The sequence below is a fragment of the Podarcis filfolensis genome, assembly GCF_964270895.1.
Source record: "Podarcis filfolensis genome assembly, chromosome: Z".
In the NCBI taxonomy this organism is placed as follows: Eukaryota; Metazoa; Chordata; class Lepidosauria; order Squamata; family Lacertidae; genus Podarcis; species Podarcis filfolensis.
In genome coordinates this window covers 40,234,913-40,259,129 of record NC_139617.1, presented here as the reverse complement: position 1 = coordinate 40,259,129, position 24,217 = coordinate 40,234,913, and the positions used below count along the sequence as shown (strand labels likewise).

Genomic DNA, 24,217 nt, shown 5'->3' with positions numbered 1-24,217 from the left:
AAGGGAGAGGCTTTGCTGGACTAGACGGTTCTGACTCTTAGGGCTCTCTCGTCGCCACGTCTCTCCTGCCCACATGCCCCTTCCGAAAGATCAGCTACCAGACGCTCAGGTCCAGCTCTCTGCAACACCAAAATGCTCCACCCCTAAGCGCTTCTGAGTGGCCTGTGGGTCTCCAATGCGCTGGGCGGGGCGCACAGAGGCAGAGGAGGCGGAAGATGCCCTGCCCCTCCCAGCCCAGCCCAGCGCTCCTTTCCTCCCTCCCTCGCTCCCTCTTTTCTTCTTCTCTTCTTCCTCTCAGCTGAGCTCAGTTCGGACCGGCCCACTCGTATCTTACTTCGGTGGGTTGGAATCAGCTTGAGCTCCTTTTTGCTTTTCCATTGCAACCCCAGGTAAGACCCCTGAGCAGGCCGCTTGGAAGGGAGAAAGAGAGGGAGGGGGCGGAGACGGGCGCAACAGATCCGGGTTTGGGGTCCCCCTCCTCCTCCTTTCCCCTCCTCCGGGCGATCTGACGTGTCGGTCCCTCCCCTCTGGGTCTGGGAGATGCTCTTGATGGGGTGGGAGTTATGTGGGTTGGGGGCGCGATCTTGCTACTTTTGGGGGGGGGGTTGTTCGAGCTGTATCCGCAACTTGGAAGAAATCATCAAGGCTTTGACCAAAGAGCCCCTTAAAAGCGAACAGATTTATTGCGGTATAGAAGTTTTCGCGGACTCCCACGGTCCGTGAGAACCAGAAGTTTAGGGAGTCGGCGTGTACTAGGCAGGGAAAAGGCAGAGTGGAGGGCGGGGGTGCGCGCGCTATACGCTTTGTGGTGGGGGGGTGATACGTGGATTGGGATGGTCGTTGTTTGCAGGATTTCCAGTTTAGCACTCTCTTGATATGGGTCTCTCTCACACACACACAGCTGGGTCACCTGCTCCTTTATCACACGCAGCTCCTTAGCTTATCTGCAACACTTGTTGAGGCTTCTGTGAAAGAATCTGGGACTGTCAAAAGGGTGCTGGAAGGCTAGGAGGAGCGGCCAATCAAATCGCTCCCTCTGAGGTTTGAGCCCGTAGGATACAAGTTGCTCTTTGATGTAGTGTAGAGATCCTTGGTCTTCCGTGGGGACTCAGAATTGGACCAAAACATTTTCTTTTCTTTCTTTCTTTCTGTCTCTTTTCTCTTCCTTCCTCCTCCTTTCTGTTTCTTTTTATCTCCCTCACACAAGACTTCGCCACAAGAAGGAAGGAAGTAAAGTTATTCTTCCTTTCTCCTCATACGAGAACCAAGGGCTGTCCAGTGAAGCACTGGGGAAGAGGCGACATGATAGAAGTATATAAAATGATGCGTGGTGTGGAGAATGTAGACACAGAAAAGTCCTTCTTCACAAAGCACATAGTTAGAAACTATGGAACTCACTCCCACTGGAAAAAGTGATGGCCACCAACATGGGTAGCTTTAAAAGAGGTTTAGACCAGTGGTTCCCAAATTGTTCCCTCATCACTTAAAAATCACTGAGGGTCTTGGTGGACCACTCAGTTGCAATGTGTTGGGCTAGATGCCGAATTATCTTCTTTAATTTCCTTCAAACTGCTATTTTGCTACATTTTATGGAATTCCAATTATAATACAATAAAATAAAATGCAAGAAACAGAAGAAGCAGTAAAAATTACATGTAAAGTGGTACCTCGGGTTAAGTACTTAATTCATTCCAGAGGTCCGTTCTTAAACTGAAACTGTTCTTAACCAGAAGCACCACTTTAGCTAATGGGGCCTCCCACTGCTGCTGCACCGCCAGAGCATGATTTCTGTTCTCATCCTGAAGCAAAGTTCTTAACCTGAGGTAATATTTCTGGGTTAGCGGAATCTGTAACATGAAGCGTATGTAACCTGAAGCATATGTAACCCGAGGTACCACTGTAAAAGTTGGTGTGAATATGTAATGCGGTGGGTGTTCCATCTCCTGTCTTCAACCTGCAAAACCAGAATCATGTTGGGAAACTCCTGAGCAAACCTTGCAGACAAGAGTTTGGGAACCCTTAGAATAGATAGATGCATGGAGGATAAGGCAATTGATGGCTACTAGCCACGATGGCTATGTTCAGCTTCCACGGTTTGGAGGCAGTCAGCTTATAAATGCCAGTTTCTAGGAACTGCAAGTGGGGAGAGTGCTATTGCATTCAGGTCCTGCTTGCGGGCTCCCCAGAAACATCTGTTTGGCCACTGTGAGAACAGGATGGTGGACTACATGGACCACTAGCCTTATCCAGCTGGGCTCTTATGTTCCACCTCCAATGTTAGAGGCAGTATACTTCTGATTACCAGGTGCAGGGAACCACAGGAGGGGAGAGTGATGTTGCACTCAGGTTGCCACTGTGAGAACAGGGTGATGGACTAGATGAGCCACTGTCCAGGTGCAGCAGGTCTTTCTTGTGTTCTGTCTTGTGTCCTTTCCTACCCTTCCTACTACTATCCTTTTTAAGAAAAGAAAGAGGGAGGAGGGAGGGAGAAGAAACTGGATGTCCAGATTCAAAGATAGATGTCCTCTATCCAAGTTCCTTAATTTTTATTTACTCACCTTGAAAATAATCTGGTGGAAAGGCAGGTAACCCCCCCCCCCCACATTCAATAAGAAAATAAATACTTGTGTAGAAGAATACATTCTGATACAGCTGTCACAGTTAAAGAAAGCTTAGATGAGTCATTTATTATTATGCCCAGGACAGGTTACAACAATTAAAGCACAATTTTAAAAACAGTTTAAAACAACTTACAATCACAGAAATAAGGCAGGTGCTGAAAATATGCAGCTTGGGTGTCAAAAGCCAGGGTAAAGAGCTTAGTTTTAGTCAATGAATTGACTGTATGAATTTGCATAGCAAAAAAAAAAGCACTCATTCTTTTTTAAAAAGAGAAAAAAAAATTTCCCCAAGAACTTGTTCTTTGAAAAACAAAATCACACTTTCCTTATTTTTAGAAGGTGCAATGCACAAGTTTTGCTTGGGGATGAAAAAGTGTCTTAGGTCTGAAAAGACCGGAGAACTAGATGTATGGGCATTTGTGGGATCATCATGCTCTTAACAGCTTAGTTTGTACTGAATTGTATTATTATTATTATTATTATTATTATTATTATTATTATTATTATTATTAATCTTCCTATGCTGTTGTGTTTTTGATACTACAGGGGTTGTCATGTTTGTTAGTGTCTTGATGTTTTTATTGTGAGCCACTTTGAGCTCATTATTGTTGTTGGAAAAGCAGGGTACAGATATTACATTAAACAAATCATCCAAACTGGGTACAACAGTGCTGTGCTGTGCTGTGCTGTGCTGACATTACCTATGCACTCTAGCCACAGCCTTGCCCTATGTAATATAGGTATAATAATAGAAAATTCTGTCTGCATTGACATGCTGGCAGGGTCATTTGATAAATGGGGGAGGGATAACATTTTTTTGTATGAAAGAACACCTGAGTTTGAAATATCATGAACTCCGGTTGTTGTTTTGCTACTCCTTTGTTTTTGAAACTATACCCCCCCCATTACAGCTGTATCCACCTCACCCCTCAAAAAAAAATCCTGGATACTTGAACTGTTTTGTACAGGGCAGTGATCACTTTTCCAGCACGGGAGGTGAGCATAAAAGCCTCAAAAGCAAACCAAGAAGTTCCTTCTCTAGAGTGTAGAAGACAATGGGTGTTTCACCCTAGCTAGCCAGATCCGCTTTCTTAAATGTCACTCATTGTTCCGACTTAATTCACCAGCTGAAAACACTGTTGAGATAGTAGCTGCAGTGGAGGTTGGCCCATTCAGGCAAATGGGGCAGCGCTCTACCAACCTTGGTCCACTCTCAGCTGCCCCCCCACCTGCCCTCCTTCCTGATAAGAACCAGTCCAGGGAGTGGCATTGGCTGTCAGCTTCCTCTTCCGCCACCACCATCACTTCCTCCCCATTTGCAAAGCTCAATGGGAAAGAGGATGGGGACAAAGCTAAGATGACTCTGCCTATCATTGGCTTTGGCACTGCCTAATGTTTGGGCTTCCAGCCTTCTGGCCCACCAGTCACAATGGGCGCCAGCCATCACTGAGTAACTGGCTAATTTTGTGCAAAAGAAATAAGGAGACCATCTCCTGCGTGTTTTGCCTCATATCCCAGGTTTTAGTGCTAGAAATTTACATTAAAAATAGAAAAGCTAGGAATTTAGGGATTATGGCACATACATGGGGATTGGGGGAGCAATTGCCCCCCTTGCCCACTCCAATAGACACCCATGAGTATAATCTTCCTTGCCTCCTTCCACTCCCTTTCCCATTCTGGGCAATCTCATGGGGTGGGGTGGGACATGCCAGTGATGGGAAAAACCAGAGGAAAAAGTGGACAGAGCAATGGATGCACATTTTGCCTTTTTACAAGTATTATTAGTTTTATGCATGTTCGTGCACCCCTCTCTGTCTTCCATCCAGGCAAGCAAGGGGCATTTGCAGAGTTCCAAGGACACTTTCAAAAGCACCCAAGCAGAATGTGAAGCAGGGCCAGTAGGGAGGGTGACTGAGGAGGGCATGTGGCCTGGGGAGAGACCCAAGGGCTCTAGGTTCCCAGTCACTGCCCTAAAAGTGGATCTCTGAATCCCCAAAGATCAATAACAACTCTTCTATATTCACTATTAGAAAGGGGGGGCTTTTAATACAAAGCAGCAAAAGTTGGGGGAACTTCTAAATTAAGAACTCACAGAAAGCTTTTTTCAAAATGTGAGCTGAAAGCTGAGACACAGTCTGGGGTGCCACACCTTTCTGGAAGGGAAGGTTTTGTGAATTAACGACTTCCTAAAGTTAAATCAATGCTGATAATTTGTGCAAAAATGTGTGTTTCATGGCTGCCACAGGGCTAAATAGCAACTGGGTACCTTTCTTTTTTAAGTAAACCTGCAACCTCTCCTGCTGCTGCTGCTGTGCATTTAAGGACAGCATGAAATCCAGTGCAAGACATAGAAATAACCAGTCTGATCAAGCTGGTGGCCATACGCGAATGGAACTTTTCTTCTATACATACGTCTCTGGTTGCCCAAATGTGTGTGATCACTCTGGTTCCTCTTCCTGATCCAGCTGCCAGGCTGCACACAACAAATAACTCTGTAAAAAGCCGTCATAGTCAGTGGAAAGTAGTGCATTGGAGTGAATGGGGCAGTGCCCCACCAACCTCAGTCTATCCTCAGCAAACTCCCACCTACCTGCCTTCTTACTTACCGTATTTTTTGCTCTATAAGACCCACTTTTTCCCTCCTAAAAAGTAAGGGGAAATGTGTGTGCGTCTCATGGAGCGAAAGCAGGCTGCGCAGCTATCCCAGAAGCCAGAACAGCAAGAGGGATTGCTGCTTTCACTGCACAGCGATCCCTCTTGCTGTTCTGGCTTTCGAGATTCAGAATATTTTTTTTCTTGTTTTCCTCCTCCAAAAACTAGGTGCGTCTTGTGGTCTGGTGCGTCTTATAGAGCGAAAAATACGGTACATCCAGTGCAGACAGTAGCCTGGCTGCCAGCTTCCTCATCCTTATGCTCAGTGTTGCCCCTTGTAGAACTCTTTAGGGAGGAAGATGAATGCTGATTGCCATTGGCTTCTACTCTGCCTGCCATTGGCCTCTCTGCTGTCTGCCCAATGGCCACCAGACACCACTGGTAATAACACCAATCAGGAGTTTGGGAGGGGGCTTGAGCTAATTCTCCCATTCCCCACTCAACCAAAGGTCAGCACAATTGCTGCTCTATCTGAAGGAGCTCCCTACATGTAGCCCTCACTGCTACATGAACACACCGATGGAAATGAGCCAACCATGCTTTATTCAGCTTCTGATTGGAGAAAACAGGGAGCCAGCAACTGGTGGCCATGGCAGCTGCAGTATCGTCCGCCTCTTATTCTGTCCCAGCCCAAAGTGCAACAGGAGTTTTGCGTTTGAAATCCATTTGCAAGTCCAGTCCTGAGGTCTGTTGCACAAGTGAATTCTGATGGTGCCTGAAGTGGAGTAGCACTGCATCCACACCAACAGACTCCCCCTCTGCATGCACACAGGCAAAACACGAAAATAAACTCTTTAAAAAGCAACAAGGAACGCCATGATCCATGGCTCAAATAGATACAGAAAACTTAACTATAAAGGGACGCTGGTGGCTCTGTGGGTTAAGCCACAGAGCCTAGGACTTGCCGATCAGAAGGTCGGCGGTTTGAATCCCCGCGACGGGGTGAGCTCCCGTTGCTTGGTCCCTACTCCTGCCAACCTAGCAGTTCGAAAGCACAAAGTGCAAGTAGATAAATAGGTACCACTCTGGCAGGAAGGTAAATGGCATTTCTGTGCGCTGCTCTGCCAGAAGCGGCTTAGTCATGCTGGCCACATGACCCGGAAGCTGTATGCCGGCTCCCTCGGCCAGTAAAGCGAGATGAGCGCTGCAACCCCAGAGTCGGTCACAACTGGACCTAATGGTCAGGGGTCCCTTTATCTTTACTAACTATAAATTAGAAGCTACTGTAGAAATCACCAGTGTTCCCACAGGCACAGTGGGAATCCCCACTGCCTCTTTGATGTGAAGTACAGTACTTTCCTTTTTGTTCCTCCAAAGGTACATAGAGCGGCAGGAGGAAGTTGGAAGAACGACTCTCTTTCCCACTTCCTCTTTCCACTCTATGCGGTTTTGAACGCATTGTTATGTCTGCTGGATCCAACTTTTATGCATGTCCCATGCAAAAGCAAAGCATGTGCGCACACACGTTTTCTCTTGTCTGTCTGTCACCAGGGCTGGAGTGCAAGGCAGGAGAAAAAGAAGTGACCGGTGGAGGGGAGGGAGTGTTCACAGTATTTGCTCAAAACTCAAATTGTGCCCATAGCCTAAATAGATTGGTGGCCCTTGAGTGACATCCGCTGCTGCAGATGCTCAGACGCTTCACATACAGGAATGTGATTCTAGTCCATGGGTAGGCAAACTAAGGCCCGGGGGCTGGATCCAACCCAATTGCCTTCTAAATCCGGCCCACGGATGGTCTGGGAATCGGTGTGTTTTTACATGAGTAGAATGTGTCCTTTTATTTAAAATGCATCTCTGGGTTATTTGTGGGGCATAGGAATTCGTTCATTCCCCCCCCCAAAAAAAATATAGTCCGGCCCCCCACAAGGTCTGAGGGACAGTGGAACAGCCCCCTGCTGAAAAAGTTTGCTGACCCCTGTCTAGTCCTTGTGATCACATACATTTGAGTGTTTGGGCTTAAACTGCTTTGTGAATTTAGTGAAGAGAAACATGTTCCATAGGATGTGTAGATGTACGTGTGTGTGTGTGTGTGCGTGTGTGTGTGTGTGTGTGTGTGTGTAATTACACCAGGTATCCAGTTTCTCTCATTACACCAATGACTTTTCATTTGGGGGAGGGGATTGGATTGAGACCCAAAAGATCATACATCCAATCCCCTTTTATTCAAATATATGAAAACATCGTCAGTAGGAACCCATTCAGTCTTCTCTTAAATGTTTGCAGGGCTAGTTCCCCTGGCAGCCCTGCAAAATTTCAGGAGACTTTTCTTTCTAGCTGCTACAGGAGCTATGAGTCCTATCCAGCCAAATCCTCAAGAAGAGGAAGGAGAGAGAGAGAGAATATGAGTCACTGCTGCTTGTAATTTGCACACCCACCCACCTCAAGGCTTATTATAGAAGGGGGTTCCTGATCACTGGCAGGCTGAAGTCACCAGCCACTGTTAATGGGAGAGACAGGAAAACACAAGCCTACAGAAATCAAAACTTCCCTCTTAGAAAAGAACATGAAATTAGACAGTTGTTAAAATCCAGTCATTTGAGAGTGTGCTATCATCTCAGGCAGAGGATTTTGCTACACGGAACATCAAGGTTTAGCATAGTTGGGCATCTGCCAAGGCTCAACTCACCAGCCTGGGAGCTCGCACACAAGAACCCCCTGGACTTCCTACAATGAGGAGGCAGATTCTTCCCCAAGTTCCCTCCAATATCTGGAGCTGATATGCTAAATCATAGTTAAAACTGAGAGTTCTGCCCTCCTCTGAGCCTGAAGAGAAGGTGGAAGCTGACGGCCAGTGCCACTCCCTAAACTGGTTGCAAGTAAGAAGGGCAGTGTGGGGCCAGACAGTTGGTGGGGCAGTGCCCCGTTTGCCCCAGTGGACCAATCTCCATTGAGTGACAGCCAGTCTCACCCCTTTTAACAGCTGGATTCTGAACACAACTGCTCCATATCTCAAGGGCAGTGGGCACAGACATAGGGAGGAAATGATGTTCTGTGGGAGGCAGGACCCAAAAGCCCTTTGGCAGTGTTTACGCTGGGAGTAATTGCAGTGTGCAGATGCCAGAGCCATCACCATAGGGATGGGATGAGGTGCAATTATTCCAGATGGGGCGGGGGCGGGGAGAGAGAAACAGGCACACCCGATCAAACACTAAGCCCGGTAGCTGTTCCATTATTCCAAGCTCTGAGATGCATCAGACTGCATGCCTGGTTACAGGAAGGGGATGAAATATTTCTTCATATGAGGGCAGGGGAAAAAATATCAGAGTTACTTTGAGAATATTTTGTGGTTTACAAGATTAAAGAGTGAGGTTGCTGTCAGGCTCGCTGTTCCATTCCTCTCATATTTTTGGGCAGCCTATATTATGACCTGCTTTCTTTGCATCCAAAAGTGCTTAAGCTAGAGTGTTCATCTTTGAAAACCCAGGGCTGCAGCCTCTCATTGTGTCAGGGCACATTTCTGGGTTGCCAAGGTAATAGCAGTGGTTTTTTTCTAATAAATGTTTAGGGGTACTCTCATTTCGACTCAAGAAAATCATCATTTTATAGTTCAAATTGGGAAAAGTAAATACAGTAAATAGACAAAAGTACAAAGATTCACAAAATGTTTAGGGGTATGCGTCCCCCCCAGGAAAACTGCGAGAAGTGAAGTTACAGGGAACCAGGCAGAGGGCCTTCTCAGTAGTGGCGCCTGCCCTGTAGAACGCCCTCCCATCAGATGTCAAAGAAATAAACAACTATATGACATTTGGAAGACATCTCAAGGCAGCCCTGTTTAGGGAAGTTTTTAATGACTGATGTTTTAATGTATTTTTAATCTTTTGTTGGAAGCTGCCCAGAGTAGCTGGGGAAACCCAGCCAGATGGGAGGGGTACAAATAATAAATAGTAGTAGTAGTAGTAGTAGTAGTAGTAGTAATACTGGAGTATTGGTGGTATAAATGGATTTCAGCAGGAAGTTATGAGACATGCACCGATTGGAAAAAAAAGCAGTATGTTTGCCCCAAAACATTTGCCAAGCAGAAACAGTGGAGTGATGTTTAACTGCCCCAGTATGATAAAGTACCCAGCACATCATGAATGTACAATCTAAACGATGTCTCAAGGGACCCTTGCTCTATTAATCATATGGATTTCAGTCAAATTGTTAATGATAATATGCATTCTTTGTAAGCACTTGTATTAAAAATAATAATTGAACAACCTTTTTAGTCAATTAAGGCCGCAGTCCTTCCTAAGCATCAAGCATATTGAACTTGACAGGATTTACTTCTGCATAGCCATGTGCAGGATTAAGCTACAAGGATGCAGTTCTGTGCACTCTTAGTTAAATCTTATTGAAGTCATGCATGTTTTTGAGTAAGCATGCTTAGCATCACTCTGTCAATGTTTCTTTCTGGAAGCAAACCCCAAAGAACACAGTAGGACTTAACTTCTGAGTAATCATGCATAGGATTGCATTGTCAAGTGAATTTATAAATCTACGCAGCTGCATTGTCATATCTACTCAAAAAGATAGATTGGGTGTCAAGCAAACTATGTTTCCAATTTTAATCTAGGACTCTCTCTCCACACACACACACACACACACACACACACACACACACACCACTTCCCTACATTATCAAATGTTTTGGGGAAGCTGTTCTAGAGGAATAGAAATCTGCAGGGCTGCAGTTAAAGTTGCATAAAGAGAAGCATTTATTTTTCTTTGCCGGTGGTTTTTTCCTCTCTCCTCCGTTGCCTTTGCTTTGCCTCCTCTTCTTGGTGTGCCATCAGCTGACCAGAGGGCGGAACAGCTGATGGTGAGATGAATGGCAAATCCTTGTTTCCTACTGGTTTTATGACCAATTCTGGCTGTCTGCCAAAAGCTGGTAAAAATAGCCCAGAAGCACTTGAATGCCAGGAACACAAAGGGAGTTACTTGAACGCACTTTTAGATTAGGGCTATAAGCTTGGGATTGTTTTCCTTTTACCTATAAGCGCGTTAATGAAAGCTGTCTTTGGGACCCAGTCTGTACGCTCACAAAATGAGGCTCTGTGCATTATAAATCACTGGGGTTGTTTCCATGCTAGTCATATTCAGAGCAGACCTGCTGAAAATAATGGATATTACTGTTAGAATTCGTTGGAATTCCTATTAGATTCCTTAATTTAAGTGAGTCTTCACTGAGTAGGACTTAATTGGTCTTCTGCTGGTGGGATGGAGATGGGCAAATTCAAATGGGGGGGGGAGTGGCCCTCCAGTCCTCTGTGCCTGGCCCTTGGAATACTTCCCAGGCCACGCTCTGCCCCAAGTGTTTTTGCCTAGATGGAATATGTCCTTGATCTCCGATAATGCTTCTTGCTTGTCTGGATGGAGGAGAGAAAGGAGGTGTGAAAGTATGTGCAGAAACTCACCTGCTGTACAAAGGTTAAATTTACATTTGTTGCTTTGACCACTTTTGCCTCTGTCTCTACCCATCACTGGCATGTGATCCCTGGAAGGTTGCCCAGAAGGGAGTGTGGCCCTTGGGCTAAGGAAACAAAAGGTTCTCCACTGCTACACTACCAGAATTTGGCCTGATCTGAGAGAGAGAGAGAGAGAGAGAGAGAGAGACAGAGAGAGAGAGAGAGAGACTATATATACATATCAGAAATAGAAGCCCAAATGCATGTTTGGTTTAGATATGTGTCTCAGTTCTGAAAACATTGTAGACTACTGTTAGTAAATAATGTAGAAATCTGCAAGAGAAAAGAAATCAAATTAAAAATGTAGCGACTTAAACTTTATTTAAAATGTTTCCTAGGGAGTGTTGTTTTTTTAAAAAAAGTTATGGGGATGACTTGTGTCAAAGACGCCAAGGTAGGACGCAAGACCTACTTTAAATAAGCTGCTTGGAATGTTAACTTGCTTTTTTATTTTTTGGATGTTATGAATCAATCTTTTGCTAACCACAGACTCTCCAACTTCCACTCCCAACTTCGCCCCCTTTCTATGCAGTTGTACTTTGTCTCCCTTCCCTGGTCATCTAAATTTCTCTGCCCCCTCCTCCAATTTTCAAAACCTACTTATATGCATGATTGAACACTTTGTCCTTGGGCATGCCTGGGAGAGGGAGGGAATTTCTTATTCAAAGAAACAATGTGGTGAGGGAGGTGGGGAGATGTATCCTGGTAGCATTCTGGGCCCCAGGCAAGAGATCTGTGGTAGTCCCCTCTCTTCTCTGCCCCATACATACAGGACTGGGACAGCTGGGGCTGACCATCTGCCCCGGCACCCTACCCCCCTGGGTTTTTGTCTTGTGCAAGGGAATTGCAACATTTTAATTTTATTTGTAAATACATGTATTTGCTCCATATCCTCCAATGTGTCCAGGCCCAAAACCAGGATGCACATCTTCCAGGCCACATGCCCAGGTGAGTCACATGACCTGCATGAGATCAAAGCCCTGGAAGAAGCACTTTTCTCAGGTCGAGATCACCCAAAATAGCCGCTGTGCACAAGTGAAAAAACAGGATGCCCTGGTTTTCCCGGGACAGATGTTTCCCGGGGGTATGTTACTGCTATTCATTAAGAATATCAGAGCAATTTACAACAATTATTAAAGCCATATAGTAAAAACTGTATAAAAAATTACAATCCGAAACCAGATAATTATTATGGAAATATGTACTCTTAATGGCCTGCACAAATCTGACAGAATAGAAGAGTTTTTAATCAGGCATTTAAAAGTTGAAACCAAAGGTGCCTGCTGAATCTCTGTTGGTAGAATTCTGTTCCAGTTGGAGCTTCCAAACATGTTGGCTATTGGAGCCAACTCTGCTGAATAAGAACAGGGATTATCCTACTACTACTACTACTACTACTACTACTACTACTATTATTATTATTATTATTATTATGTTTATATCCTGCCCTTCATCCAGAAGGAGCCCAGTGCAGCAAACATGTCAGTAATAATAATAATAATAATATTAAAAATAGTGTTAAAACAGTTAACAATATTCTCTCAGCAAGTGATTTCAGGGTTGTCAGGACCAGTGCCTTTCAGCCATCAAATGACTAGGTAAACAGGAGTGTTTAAAACTTTCTCCTAAAAGTCCGTAATGAGGAGGGTATTCCACAAATGGAGAGCCATCACCGAGAAGACCCTGGCACAGGTAAATAAATTCCCAGTAATACTGACTAAAGGCAGGAATGTGGTAAGGATGGGAAATGAGATAAGGAAGTGATGCCAGTCCTGCCTGAGCTTGTTGGAACGGGACTGGAAATTTTGACTAGAGGGGAAAACGCAGGCATGCTAAACCTGTTTGTGTGCCCCGTAAATCAAATCTCAGTTGAAATGGGTTTGCCTCAGGCTTGCAACATGGTATGCAAAAGCACGACTGCATTCTTCCTAAGCACAACTGCAACCTAATTTTGAATCATGATTACACAGACATTTAGTCTTCTGAATCGATACCAGCTTAATGTTTAAGTGAATATGCATAGGATTTCGGAGCCTTAAAAGGATGCAAGCCCTAAACAGACGCTACTGTACATCTTATTAAAAAATGATTCAGCAGCGCATAGAGAATATGTGCATCAACTTGTATCAAGAACACACCACTTGAAGATAAGTGACTCAGCAATTGCGTAGCCCCTATTGGAGTCCTCCTCATGGATGAAAGAAGACAGAACCAGCTGCAAAAATGATCTCAGCATAATTTATGGAATTCCCTTCCCACGGAGGTGCACTGAGCATCTTCACTGTGCAACTTCCATTGCATGCTGAAGATACATCTCTTTACCCTGGCATTTGACAACTGAGATACATGTTTTAAGAACCCATCATGTTCTTCTAATGGTAACTTGTTCTAACTGATTTTGTATTGATGTTTTATGTTTTGGTAATGTGCCTTGGGACTTTATGGTGAAGGGCAAGTGAGTAACAACAACAACAACAATGGCTTGCAACCACTGTACTGCTAGTTACCATTTAGAGAGCAGTATATGGCAAAGGTAAAGGTAAAGGTAAAGGGACCCCTGACCATTAGGTCCAGTTGTGACCGACTCTGGGGTTGTGGTGCTCATCTCGCTCTATAGGCCGAGGGAGCCGGTGTACAGCTTCTGGGTCATGTGGCCAGCATGACTAAGCCGCTTCTGGTGAACCAGAGCAGCGTATGGAAGCACCGTTTACCTTCCCACTGGAGTGGTACCTATTTATCTACTTGCACTTTGACATGCTTTCGAACTGCTAGGTTGGCAGGAAGTATATGGCAAACAACTGTACAATTCTTCATGGTATTTGAGCTCATGATCCCCTATGTGAAATTGGCAATTCTTGTTCCCATTTCACACAGGGAGAGGCTGGATGCCAACTTGTTTCAATAGCATACAATGAATCTATAGCTAAAGCAGGGGTCGAATGCAACACCAACACCACTACCTAGTTCTTGCCTTCCTAACTCAATTACCCCTTATTTTAGATACATTTTTAAAGCAGAGAAGGTAGCCACAGCTAATGAAAGTAAGATTTCAGTCTTGATCTCACTTGCACAGATGGCATGTCCTCCACACTTAATCTCTCTCACACCCACACACCTCTCAGCAGTCTCCTTTCTAGACTCCCAAGTATGTCATCAGTGCAAAAAGCTGCTTCACTCAAGGCAATAGACTTGCGAGTCCCCTCTTTGGAGGTGCAAATCCCCTGGGTTGTGTTTGTAAATAAGCTATGAATTGCAGATGTGCCCATTTTGCTGAGTGCATATAAGCGCTTAGGAAGTAGGAGCACAGTTTGCTCATTCATTCATATGTGCCTTAAGGGCTAAAACCTTGATTTCTGTCTGCTGGGCATAGAAACAGAGGAAGCTGCCTTATAACGAGTCTGACCATTAGTCTTTCTAGCTCAGTACTGTCTATAGTGACTAGCAATGGCTCTCCGGGGTTTCAGGCAGGAGATACTTCCAGTCGTACCTGGAGATGCTGGAAATCAAATGGGGGGGTCTTCAGTAATGCCAGTAATGGGAGACCCATTTCCCTTGAAAGATCACTTGTTCGCATCTCCTGTGGCTGTGGAGGCTGTTCGATTTAGGCAAGCAGTGCTCTGCCCCACCAACCTTAGTTTGCCCCAAGCCAGACCCTGCCTCATGCAGGATTCATTCACTGTTTTCCACACGGCAGTGATTTGCTTGTAGGGAGTTTCAGCTTCTGCCAAGTGGCCCTGATATTAATAGTCAAGATCATACAGAAGAAAGAAGGGGAGGAATTAGAGCACTCTCTTGACCATCTTTGGGCTTCATCTTGTAGTTTCCCAATTGTTAGGGATGACCGCAGTCACTTCCCCTGAGGCTCAGCTTAACTGGAAACAGAGTTATAAGCCAGGGAGGCGTGGCTTGGGTCAGTGTCGCAACCTCCCTTGGCCATCCTGAGTGCAGTCAGTGGAAGGGAAACTACTACTACTTCTTCAAAGAACCTGTGAGTTGATACTGGAGGCAAGGAGCTTTCTTGTGGCTTAACAGCTTCCCAGTTGAGGGGGGGGAATAACCTAGTAGCAGCAGGCGGAAGAAGACAAATCAAAGGAAAAAACAAAGGTTTAGCAAGTAAGGGCTAAATAGAAAATTTAGAAACAAGAGTTGCTTTTCTAGATCTATCATCCAGTTTCCAAATTTGCTAGGTTGATGCCTTTGGGTACAAGATTGATGCCCATCCCCAGGGATTTGTCCCCAGCTTCTACTTCATCAAGGTATACTGTCCCTGTATGTGGAGGTTTCACCACTTCCACTAAGTGCTACTGATAGGGTCTTAGGTCCATGGTTTGTTTGTTTTTTATTTTTAAAGTCATGACATCTCAGCTCATGGCCATCTGGCGGATTCCATAAACTAAGAGTGTTGAAAAGGGGGAAGAATTAACCTGTCATTTTTGGCTTCTCTCAGTTTCTCCTTTGTCCAGTCTTCAGTTTGGTTCTCCACGTTGCCACATCAGTTGTGCATGTTTGTTTTTAAAGTCCTTGTGAAAATTCCCCAGCATTTTAGTGTAATTTTTTCCTAATGCGCACGTGCACACACACACACCAAGCAATTTCCCATAATATAAGGCATTTTTGTTTGTTGCTTTCCGTAATATATTCATTTGGACACACACCTTCCTGTAATATTTACATTTTTCTAAACATTTGGCTGCAGAATTGCATTGCAAAATTCAGATGAGTGTGCATTCTGAAGGAAAGGTGTGTTTTGGTTCTGTAGATCAAGCTGCTGTGTTAACAGCAGGCCAGGCAGGTTTTTTCTGGTCACTGGGTACACCAAAGATCCTATTACTGTCATATAAGAACATAAGAAAAGCCAATTGGATAAACAAATGGCCCATGTAACCCACCATCCTGTTCTCACAGTGGCCAGCCAGATGCCTGTGGGAAGCCTGCAAACAGAACCTGAGCACAAGAGCAGCCCTCTCCCCTCCTGTGGTTTCCAGCCACTGGTATTCAGAAGCATACTGGTTCCAGCCATGGAGGCACATCAAATTCCAAAACAGTTCCACCAAAATAAATATGTGTCCTCTCCTTTGAAATAAAAGAAACATTTAGTTAAACTGTGAGCCCATACACTTCTTAACTGTAGCTCAAAATAAGCAGCTTCCCAGCCAGGGTGTCTGAATAATTGACTCACTCGCCATAAACCAGCCAAGCAAGTGGCTATGTTTTGTTGCAAACGGCCCTGTGTGCCGATCTCTGCAAGAATGGTGAGATATAAAAAACTCTGAAATAAATATTTACAAGCTTCGATTAAACCAGCTTGTTTCTGCCCAGGCTGAGTATGAACTTTGACACAGCAGTGGCTGGTCTTCAGGGGAGAAGGCAATTCATTTGGAGGTCACCATTGCTAGTAGGTCTTCTCCAGTGGTGCAGCCCCAAAGGGGGAAGCATCAAAGTTGTTCCTTCAGAGTGTGATGATGAGGATTAGGGCACTCCTGCAAGGCTGAATGCTTCTGGATGGGCTTGGCTCCTAGGTGAGAGACTGGAACAGTTGGGTAGAGTGAAGCAGTTCTAGAATTCCGGGGAGCTGCATCTGTGCCAAGAGCATGTATAAGATAACCTTTTCAGCACTTCAGGCAGGGAGTCTCTCCCATTCCTACCGGGAGATGCCAGGGATTGAATTTGGGACCTTCTGCATGCAGAGCAGTGCCCTGCCACTGAGCTTCAAGTCTTCCCAAATTGAAATCAATGGGCTTGAGCATTCCTGTTCTTGCATTGAGTCAGGCTGACAAGGGTGCAAAGGATGAAAAATTATTCAAAATAATCTGGTCCAGTTGTGCAGGGCGCATGGAAATTACATTGAATTGCTGTCCTGTTGCATTGCTTTGAGGGCAAACAGACATCTTTGAAGGATTCAGAATCGAATCCACAAGAGACCAAGCCTTATCCTCACTTCTCAGATAAAATTAGAGCTATGCAAGAAGGAGTGAGAGAGGAGAGAGACTAGAAACCCAGAGGCGTTGGTGATTATTAGCAAGAGGGCTGCGAAAAGTCCATACCAAAACTGAAAATTCTGTGCCAAGGGATCCCATATTCCACCTCAGTAAAAGTGGAATTCTGTGACCTGCAGAAATCATGCATGTCTAATCACAGAAAGGGGGGAATTGTTCCTTTGAGAACCATAGCCTCACTTTCTGCTGGAACTCCTTCTCATAGATTTTCTCAGACATTTTGTTGTTGTTGTTTAGTCGTTTAGTCGTGTCCGACTCTTCATGACCCCATGGGCCAGAGCACGCCCGGCACTCCTGTCTTCCACTGCCTCCCGCAGTTTGGTCAAACTCATGCTGGTACCTTCGAGAACACTGTCCAACCATCTCATCCTCTGTCGTCCCCTTCTCCTTGTGCCCTCCATCTTTCCCAACATCAGGGTCTTTTCCAGGGAGTCTTCTCTTCTCATGAGGTGGCCAAAGTATTGGAGTCTCAGCTTCACGATCTGTCCTTCCAGTGAGCACTCAGGGCTGATTTCCTTCAGAATGGATAGGTTTGATCTTCTTGCAGTCCATGGGACTCTCAAAAGTGTCCTCCAGCACCATCTCAGACATTACCACAACACATTTATTTGCATGTGCCTTATGGACAGGAAACTTGATTTCTCCCTGTGTGCAGCTGTTTGCTGCAGGAACCTTTCTCAAAGGAAGAAACAATTGGCAAGAGTAAAAGTTTCTGTATGTTTGATTGCTTCTTCATTCATTCATGTATGCCTTAAGGGCTAAAAGCTTAACTTCTGTCTGCTGTGCTTGGGAAGCTGCCTTATACCGAGTCAGACTATTATTAGTCCACCTACCTCAGGACTGTCTACTACACTGACTGGCAGAGGCTCTTAGCTATAGCCTTTCCCAATCTGTTAAAGCAGTTAAAGGAACAGGGTGGCTAGAAGTTGGCAGTTCTAAAGACTTATGCATGTTTCCTTCTGGTTGCTCCTTTCCTGAGAATTCTTAATCACTGCGTGCCAGCCCTGAATAGGCTGCATTCCCCAGTCTTGCTTGGAAATAACATGCTGGCCTGGAGGTGGTTGGAGAGAGTGACTGTAGTTCCTGATCATCTTATACCACCATCCTGCCAAGTCTGACACAGCTGACCAACCAAGTTTGTGAGGAATGACCTGGCATTGCAAATAGGCAGACATGATCATCAACACCATGCTTTGCAGGCCTGCCTCATCTCAGGACTGAGGAAACAGTTCAGATTCCTGTCTGCCAGGGCTCAGTCAGGTTTTAAGTGCTGGCTAGTTAGGTGCTTAGGGACGCGGGTGGCGCTGTGGGTAAAAGCCTCAGCACCTAGGGCTTGCCGATCGAAAGGTCGGCGGTTCGAATCCCCGCGGCGGGGTGCGCTCCCGTTGCTCGGTCCCAGCGCCTGCCAACCTAGCAGTTCGAAAGCACCCCCGGGTGCAAGTAGATAAATAGGGACCGCTTACTGGCGGGAAGGTAAACAGCGTTTCCGTGTGCTGCGCTGGCTCGCCAGATGCAGCTTTGTTACGCTGGCCACGTGACCCAGAAGTGTCTTCGGACAGCGCTGGCCCCCAGCCTCTTAAGTGAGATGGGCGCACAACCCTAGAGTCTGTCAAGACTGGCCCGTACGGGCAGGGGTACCTTTACCTTTACCTTAGTTAGGTGCTTGGGTGATATTTTACCAGCTCCACATAGTCTTCCTCTGTGCAGATCATGCAGTATTTTGGAGATCAAGCTGACAGGGCATTTTCTAAATCACCATTTCCCAAATTCCTGAGAGCTGAGCTACATTTTTTAAAAAAACACACACAAATTGAATTAAAATGGGGGAGGGGGCTCACTTGTACACCGGGTGGGGGGAGGTTTACTTCTAGCCTGTCTTTAGAGAAAATAACCTGCCCTCAAAGGAGCCCACCCTTTGATGTGTCTGCTTGAGTCTCTGTGATGGACATGCCCCTTGAAGCATTGGTGCATGCAGAGATGCAACAGAGAGCTTCCTCTGCGACAGAATAATTCTGCTAAGTCGCTGCATTGGAACAAGCTGAATTATTTAATCATGGCCAGAATTATCTGCTCTTGAGTAGAGGCTGACTGGAAGGAAGGAGGTACAGAACAGAGACTCATAGACCCAACTGCAAAAGTCCTGAATGATTCTGATGCATCTCAGCCCTGGAAACTTCAGCTGTCTTTGCAAAGCTGTCACAGAGGAGAGTGCAGTAAAACCACTTGCCCATATTAGGAACTTGTGAGTGAGGCTTTAGGAAACTATCTGAGAGAGGTTGCATTTTAAACACACATGCTTAGTAAGTGTTTCCACCAAACTGGGAGGGGGGGGGAAGGAGTATTCCAGCTGCTGAATTCAACTCAAAGTGCTGGATAGACAACAATGAGAATGGGTTGGCAGCATAGATGCTAACTCTAAGGGGCCCATGTCCCCCCCCCATAAAATATTTTGGGGTGAGTTGTGGAGGAGGCTGAGCACAGAGCTGAGAGTGACACAGTACAACGCCAGTGGCTGACAGCTCCTCCTGCCACAGAGGGAAAGGAACAGCCCTGGGCCAATGGCTGTGGTAGGAAGAGGAGACCGAGCACCAGAGAGAAGCCGCTGCCAGCCATTGAAGCTGGGCTGCTGCCCCCTGACTCCTCCCAGCACCCCTGCGTCATATGCATGTCATGTATGCATCATCATGCACGCACCCCCACCCCATCTTCTGCTCAAGCCGGCACCTCTGGAGGATAGATGTTTCTGATTTGAAAAGCTTTCTCCTTGCTGCAGAATGCCAGAGCTCAGAGAAAACAAGGGATATTTATTATTGGTGAACCCTGTGACTCTGTGGATTGATTATGGCCAATTCCCATCATATCTCTCTCTCTCTCTCTCTTGCTTGCTTTTGGAATCTAGACCCAACAGAATCTCCCATTTTGTGCTTCTAAGCCTTTCCTGCATTGTGTTCCGTCACAATTTGCAACCAAAACCCTCATTTTGAAACAACATTGGACTCCCTCTTTGTATAACATTCCTAAAAGCTGCAAATCTGTTTAGATTTGCAACAGCTTGTCAGTTCTCTGTGTGCATACTGTCTCTCTGTGGGTTTTGCCTGTCCACCCTAGCCTGTTTTTGTTTTAAGTTTCTGACCCTTGTGACTCGGGAGTAATATACTTAACAAAATCTGAATGGTAGGGCTGAAGCACTTCCTCCTTCCCTACTGACTCTCTCAGGTACTAAGATAAACTGTGAGGTCCTCTTGGTAGTTGCATTTTTAAATTGCTGTGACCCTCCCTGGGACTGCACGGAGAAGAGTGGCTACTTTTAAAAATAATAATAATAATAATAATAATAATAATAATAATAATCCATGTAGACTAGCAGTTAAAGGGGAATTGGTGCTCTTGTGCAACAAACCCTTAAAAAAATAAATCCAGACTTTTTGCATTAAGGAAAGCGATGAGAAAATGCACTGGAATGTGTGGTGTAACAGTTGCTTGATGTGATGTCGTCTATGCTCCCTGCAAGCAAATCAGAATGAATGGTCAAGAAACAGCCAGAGTTATCTAACCTTCCTGCAAATGTTGCACAATAAATAAATGAATCAGGATGAATGCTCGGTAAACAGATCAACTTTAAGTGACTCTAGGAACTGTGATCATACTTCCTCTCCTGCCCGCACTCAAAAAGATATTGATTGTAATTTCACCAGGTGTGTTTCCAGATAACATTGCAGGTGGAGGAACCAGACCATGAGCTGCCAGTTCCCCATTCTGGCCCGTATAGCTGACTTTGAACTTTGTGCTTAATTGTCAAGTTTGATTCCTTTCTCAATTTGTTCAGAGGGTGGATCTACTCTGTGGTTGGCTGACTCAGTGAGCTCCTAACTGTGACTGTGGTTTTAGGGTGTGAGCCTCGGACAGCTTTTGCTGTTGTACTAGGATGTTTGCTTAGGCTCTAAACCAGGGGTCAGCAAACTTTTTCAGCAGGGGGCCATCCACTGTCCCTCAGACCTTGGGGGGGGGGGGGGGATGAACGAATTCCTATGCTCCACAAATAACCCAGAGATGCATTTTAAATAAAAGGGCACATTCTACTAATGTAAAAACACCAGGCAGGCCCCACAAATAACCCAGAGGTGCATTTTAAATAAAAGGACACATTCTACTCATGTAAAAACAGGCAGATTCCCGGACCACCCACAGGCCGGATTTAGAAGGCAATTGGGCCGGATCCAGCCCCCGGGCCTTAGTTTGCCTAGCCATGCTCTAAAACCTTTAAACCAGAGGGCACTACGTCTAGGGGTATTTAATGTTTTGTTCTGGGTTTTGGGTTGTATTTTTGTTTAGTGAAGTGGCGTGGGAGAACACAGGTGTATAAAATTATGCAGTGCGCAGAGAAAGTGGCTAGAGAAAAAATCCCCTCCCCCCTTGTAACACTAAACTCAGGGGCATCCAATGTAGCTGAATGTTGGAAGATTTTGCAAAGATAAAAAAGAAAGCACTTATTTACACAGCTCATGCTTAAATCATGGGACTTGCTCCAACAAGAAGTAGCCATGGCTTTAAAAGAGGATTGGACGGATTCATGGAGGAGGCTAAAGCTACTCTCCACAATGGCTGTGCTGTGTCCCCACGGTCAGAGGCAATGGTCCTCCCAATATCAATTGGTGGAAATCACAAGTGGGCAAAATGCTGTTGCACTCAGTTCCTGCTTGTGGATACTTCCCATTGGGGCATCTGGTTGGCCAGTGGGAGAGCCAGTTGCTGGACTAGATGGGCCCCTGGCCTCACCTTAACAGCAGGACTCTTCTGAAGTTTTTCGTTCTGCATTCTTATCACGCTGCTTCTCCAGCATTGTGCCAAATACCTTTGGTGCTGTTTGCACATATCCAGGTTTTCTGGGTACACATTCTCAGATTCACCTTTTCCTGACAATAGGTTTTTATTCTGAAAACTGTTTGAAACTGCAATGAACAAAACCTCTTTTTCTTGGGTGCCTTTGAGTGCTGAAATCCATAAATAGTCTTTGTGTGCCCTCTGCTGGTCTGAAGCAGAACTGAAGTATTTGCAGCTGTAGCAGCTAAATCATTTTGAAAAGTTCAAAAACTTCACAGTTCCTCAGATGTAAAGATTTCTGAGAATTTCAGAATGCCTGGAATTAAGGCATAAGATAGAACCTTTTAATTAAGCCCACTTTATGCTAAAAAAACACAAAAAATAACAGCCAACAATGTATTCTACTCCATTGTGGGCGGTGGTGGTTGTTGTTCAGTTGTTTAGTCGTGTCCGACTCTTCGTGACCCCATGGACCAGAGCACGCCAGGCACTTCTGTCTTCCACTGCCTCCCGCAGTTTGGTCAGACTCATGTTTGTAGTTTCGAAGACACTATCCAACCATCTCGTCCTCTGTCGTCCCCTTCTCCTTGTGCCCTCCATCTTTCCCAACATCAGGGTCTTTTCCAGGGAGTCTTCTCTTCTCACGAGGTGGCCAAAGTATTGGAGCCTCAGCTTCACGATCTGTCCTTCCAGTGAGCACTTAGGGCTGATTTCCTTAAGAATGGATAGGTTTGATCTTCTTGCAGTCCATGGGACTCTCAAGAGTCTCCTCCAGCACCATAATTCAAAAGCATCAATTCTTCGACGATCAGCCTTCTTTATGGTCCAGCTCTCACTTCCATACATCACTACTGGGAAAACCATAGCTTTTACTATACGGACCTTTGTTGGCAAGGTGATGTCTCTACTTTTTAAGATGCTGTCTAGGTTGGTCATTGCTTTCCTCCCAAGAAGCAGGTGTCTCTTAATTTCGTGGCTGCTGTCACCATCTGCAGTGATCATGGAGCCCAAGAAAGTAAAATCTCTCACTGCCTCCATTTCTTCTCCTTCTATTTGCCAGGAGGTGATGGGACCAGTGGCCATGATCTTCGTTTTTTTGATGTTGAGCTTCAGACCATATTTTGCGCTCTCCTCTTTTACCCTCAATAAAAGCTTCTTTAATTCCTCCTCACTTTCTGCCATCAAGGTTGTGTCATCTGCATATCTGAGGTTGTTGATATTTCTTCCAGCAATCTTAATTCCAGCTAGGGATTCACCCAGCCCAGCCTTTCGCATGATGAATTCTGCATATAAGTTAAATAACCAGGGAGACAATATGCAGCCTTGTTGTACTCCTTTCCCAATTTTGAACCCATCAGTTGTTCCATATCCAGTTCTAACTGTAGCTTCTTGTCCCACATAGAGATTTCTCAGGAGACAGATGAGGTGATCAGGCACTCCCATTTCTTTAAGAACTTGCCATAGTTTGCTGTGGTCGACACAGTCAAAGGCTTTTGCATAGTCAATGAAGCAGAAGTAGATGTCTTTCTGGAACTCTCTGGCTTTCTCCATAATCCAGCGCATGTTTGCAATTTGGTCTCTGGTTCCTCTGCCTCTTCTAAATCCAGCTTGCACTTCTGGGAGTTCTCGGTCCACATACTGCTTGAGCCTTCCTTGTAGAATTTTAAGCATAACCTTGCTAGCGTGTGAAATGAGTGCAATTGTGCGGTAGTTGGAGCATTCTTTAGCACTGCCCTTCTTTGGGATTGGGATGTAGACTGATCTTCTCCAATCCTCTGGCCACTGCTGAGTTTTCCAAACTTGCTGGCATATTGAGTGTAGCACCTTAACAGCATCATCTTTTAAAATTTTAAATAGTTCAGCTGGAATACCATCACTTCCACTGGCCTTGTTATTTGCAGTGCTTTCTAAGGCCCATTTGACTTCACTCTCCAGGATGTCTGGCTCAAGGTTCCAGCTCACGCGGAGAGCCTATGTAGGTTTAGCAGGCTTCCCCTTCTGCAGACGTGCCCTTCAGAATTTGCCCGTTTGTGTAAATGCATTTCAGAACAGCTTAATATTTTAAATACTCTTAAGTGGTATACAAAAATTCAGTAATAAAAATAGGTAAAATACAAAATCAGTAAAAACAGCATTATAAAATCATATAAAGTTCAGAAGTAGTAATGCTTCTGAGTACTGGTTGCTGGAAAAACCACAGGAGGGAAGAGTGCTCTTGTGCTCGGATCCTGTTTCCAAAAGGCAGGTTTCCAAAAGGCATCTGGGTAGCCACTGTGAGAACAGGATCCTGGACTAGATACACCATTGGCCTGATCAAGCAGGCTCTTCTTCGTTCTTATGCAGGGGTGTAGTATGGGGGAAAGGGGGGCCATAGCCCTGAGTGCATAACAACAACAACAACAACAACAACAATAACAACAACAACAACACCACCAAATATGAATTACAATAAAACGTAATAGAAATACAACATCAACAACAAACAAACAATTAAAATATGGCTTAAAATACAACTTAAAATGCGGCTTAAAATGCAGCCTCATGTTACCCTCTACCAGGGCTAGCCCACCCATGAGGTAAGGTGAGGCGACCGCCTCGGGTGGCAGGATGCACAGGGGCATCAGATCCCAATGGAGATATTTATTCCCTCCTTGTTCCTGATGTAGACCTTCACTCACGC

General features: G+C 45.2%; 1 protein-coding gene across 1 annotated transcript in view; it reads left to right on the top strand.

Moving 5' to 3' along the window:
- Positions 1-24,217, top strand: part of GSN (gelsolin) — a 58,409-nt gene continuing 34,192 nt past the window's right edge. The window contains exon 1 of the mRNA XM_083597287.1: positions 1-389. The gene's annotated coding sequence lies outside the window, so the exon portion shown is untranslated. The remainder of the gene's footprint in view (positions 390-24,217) is intronic.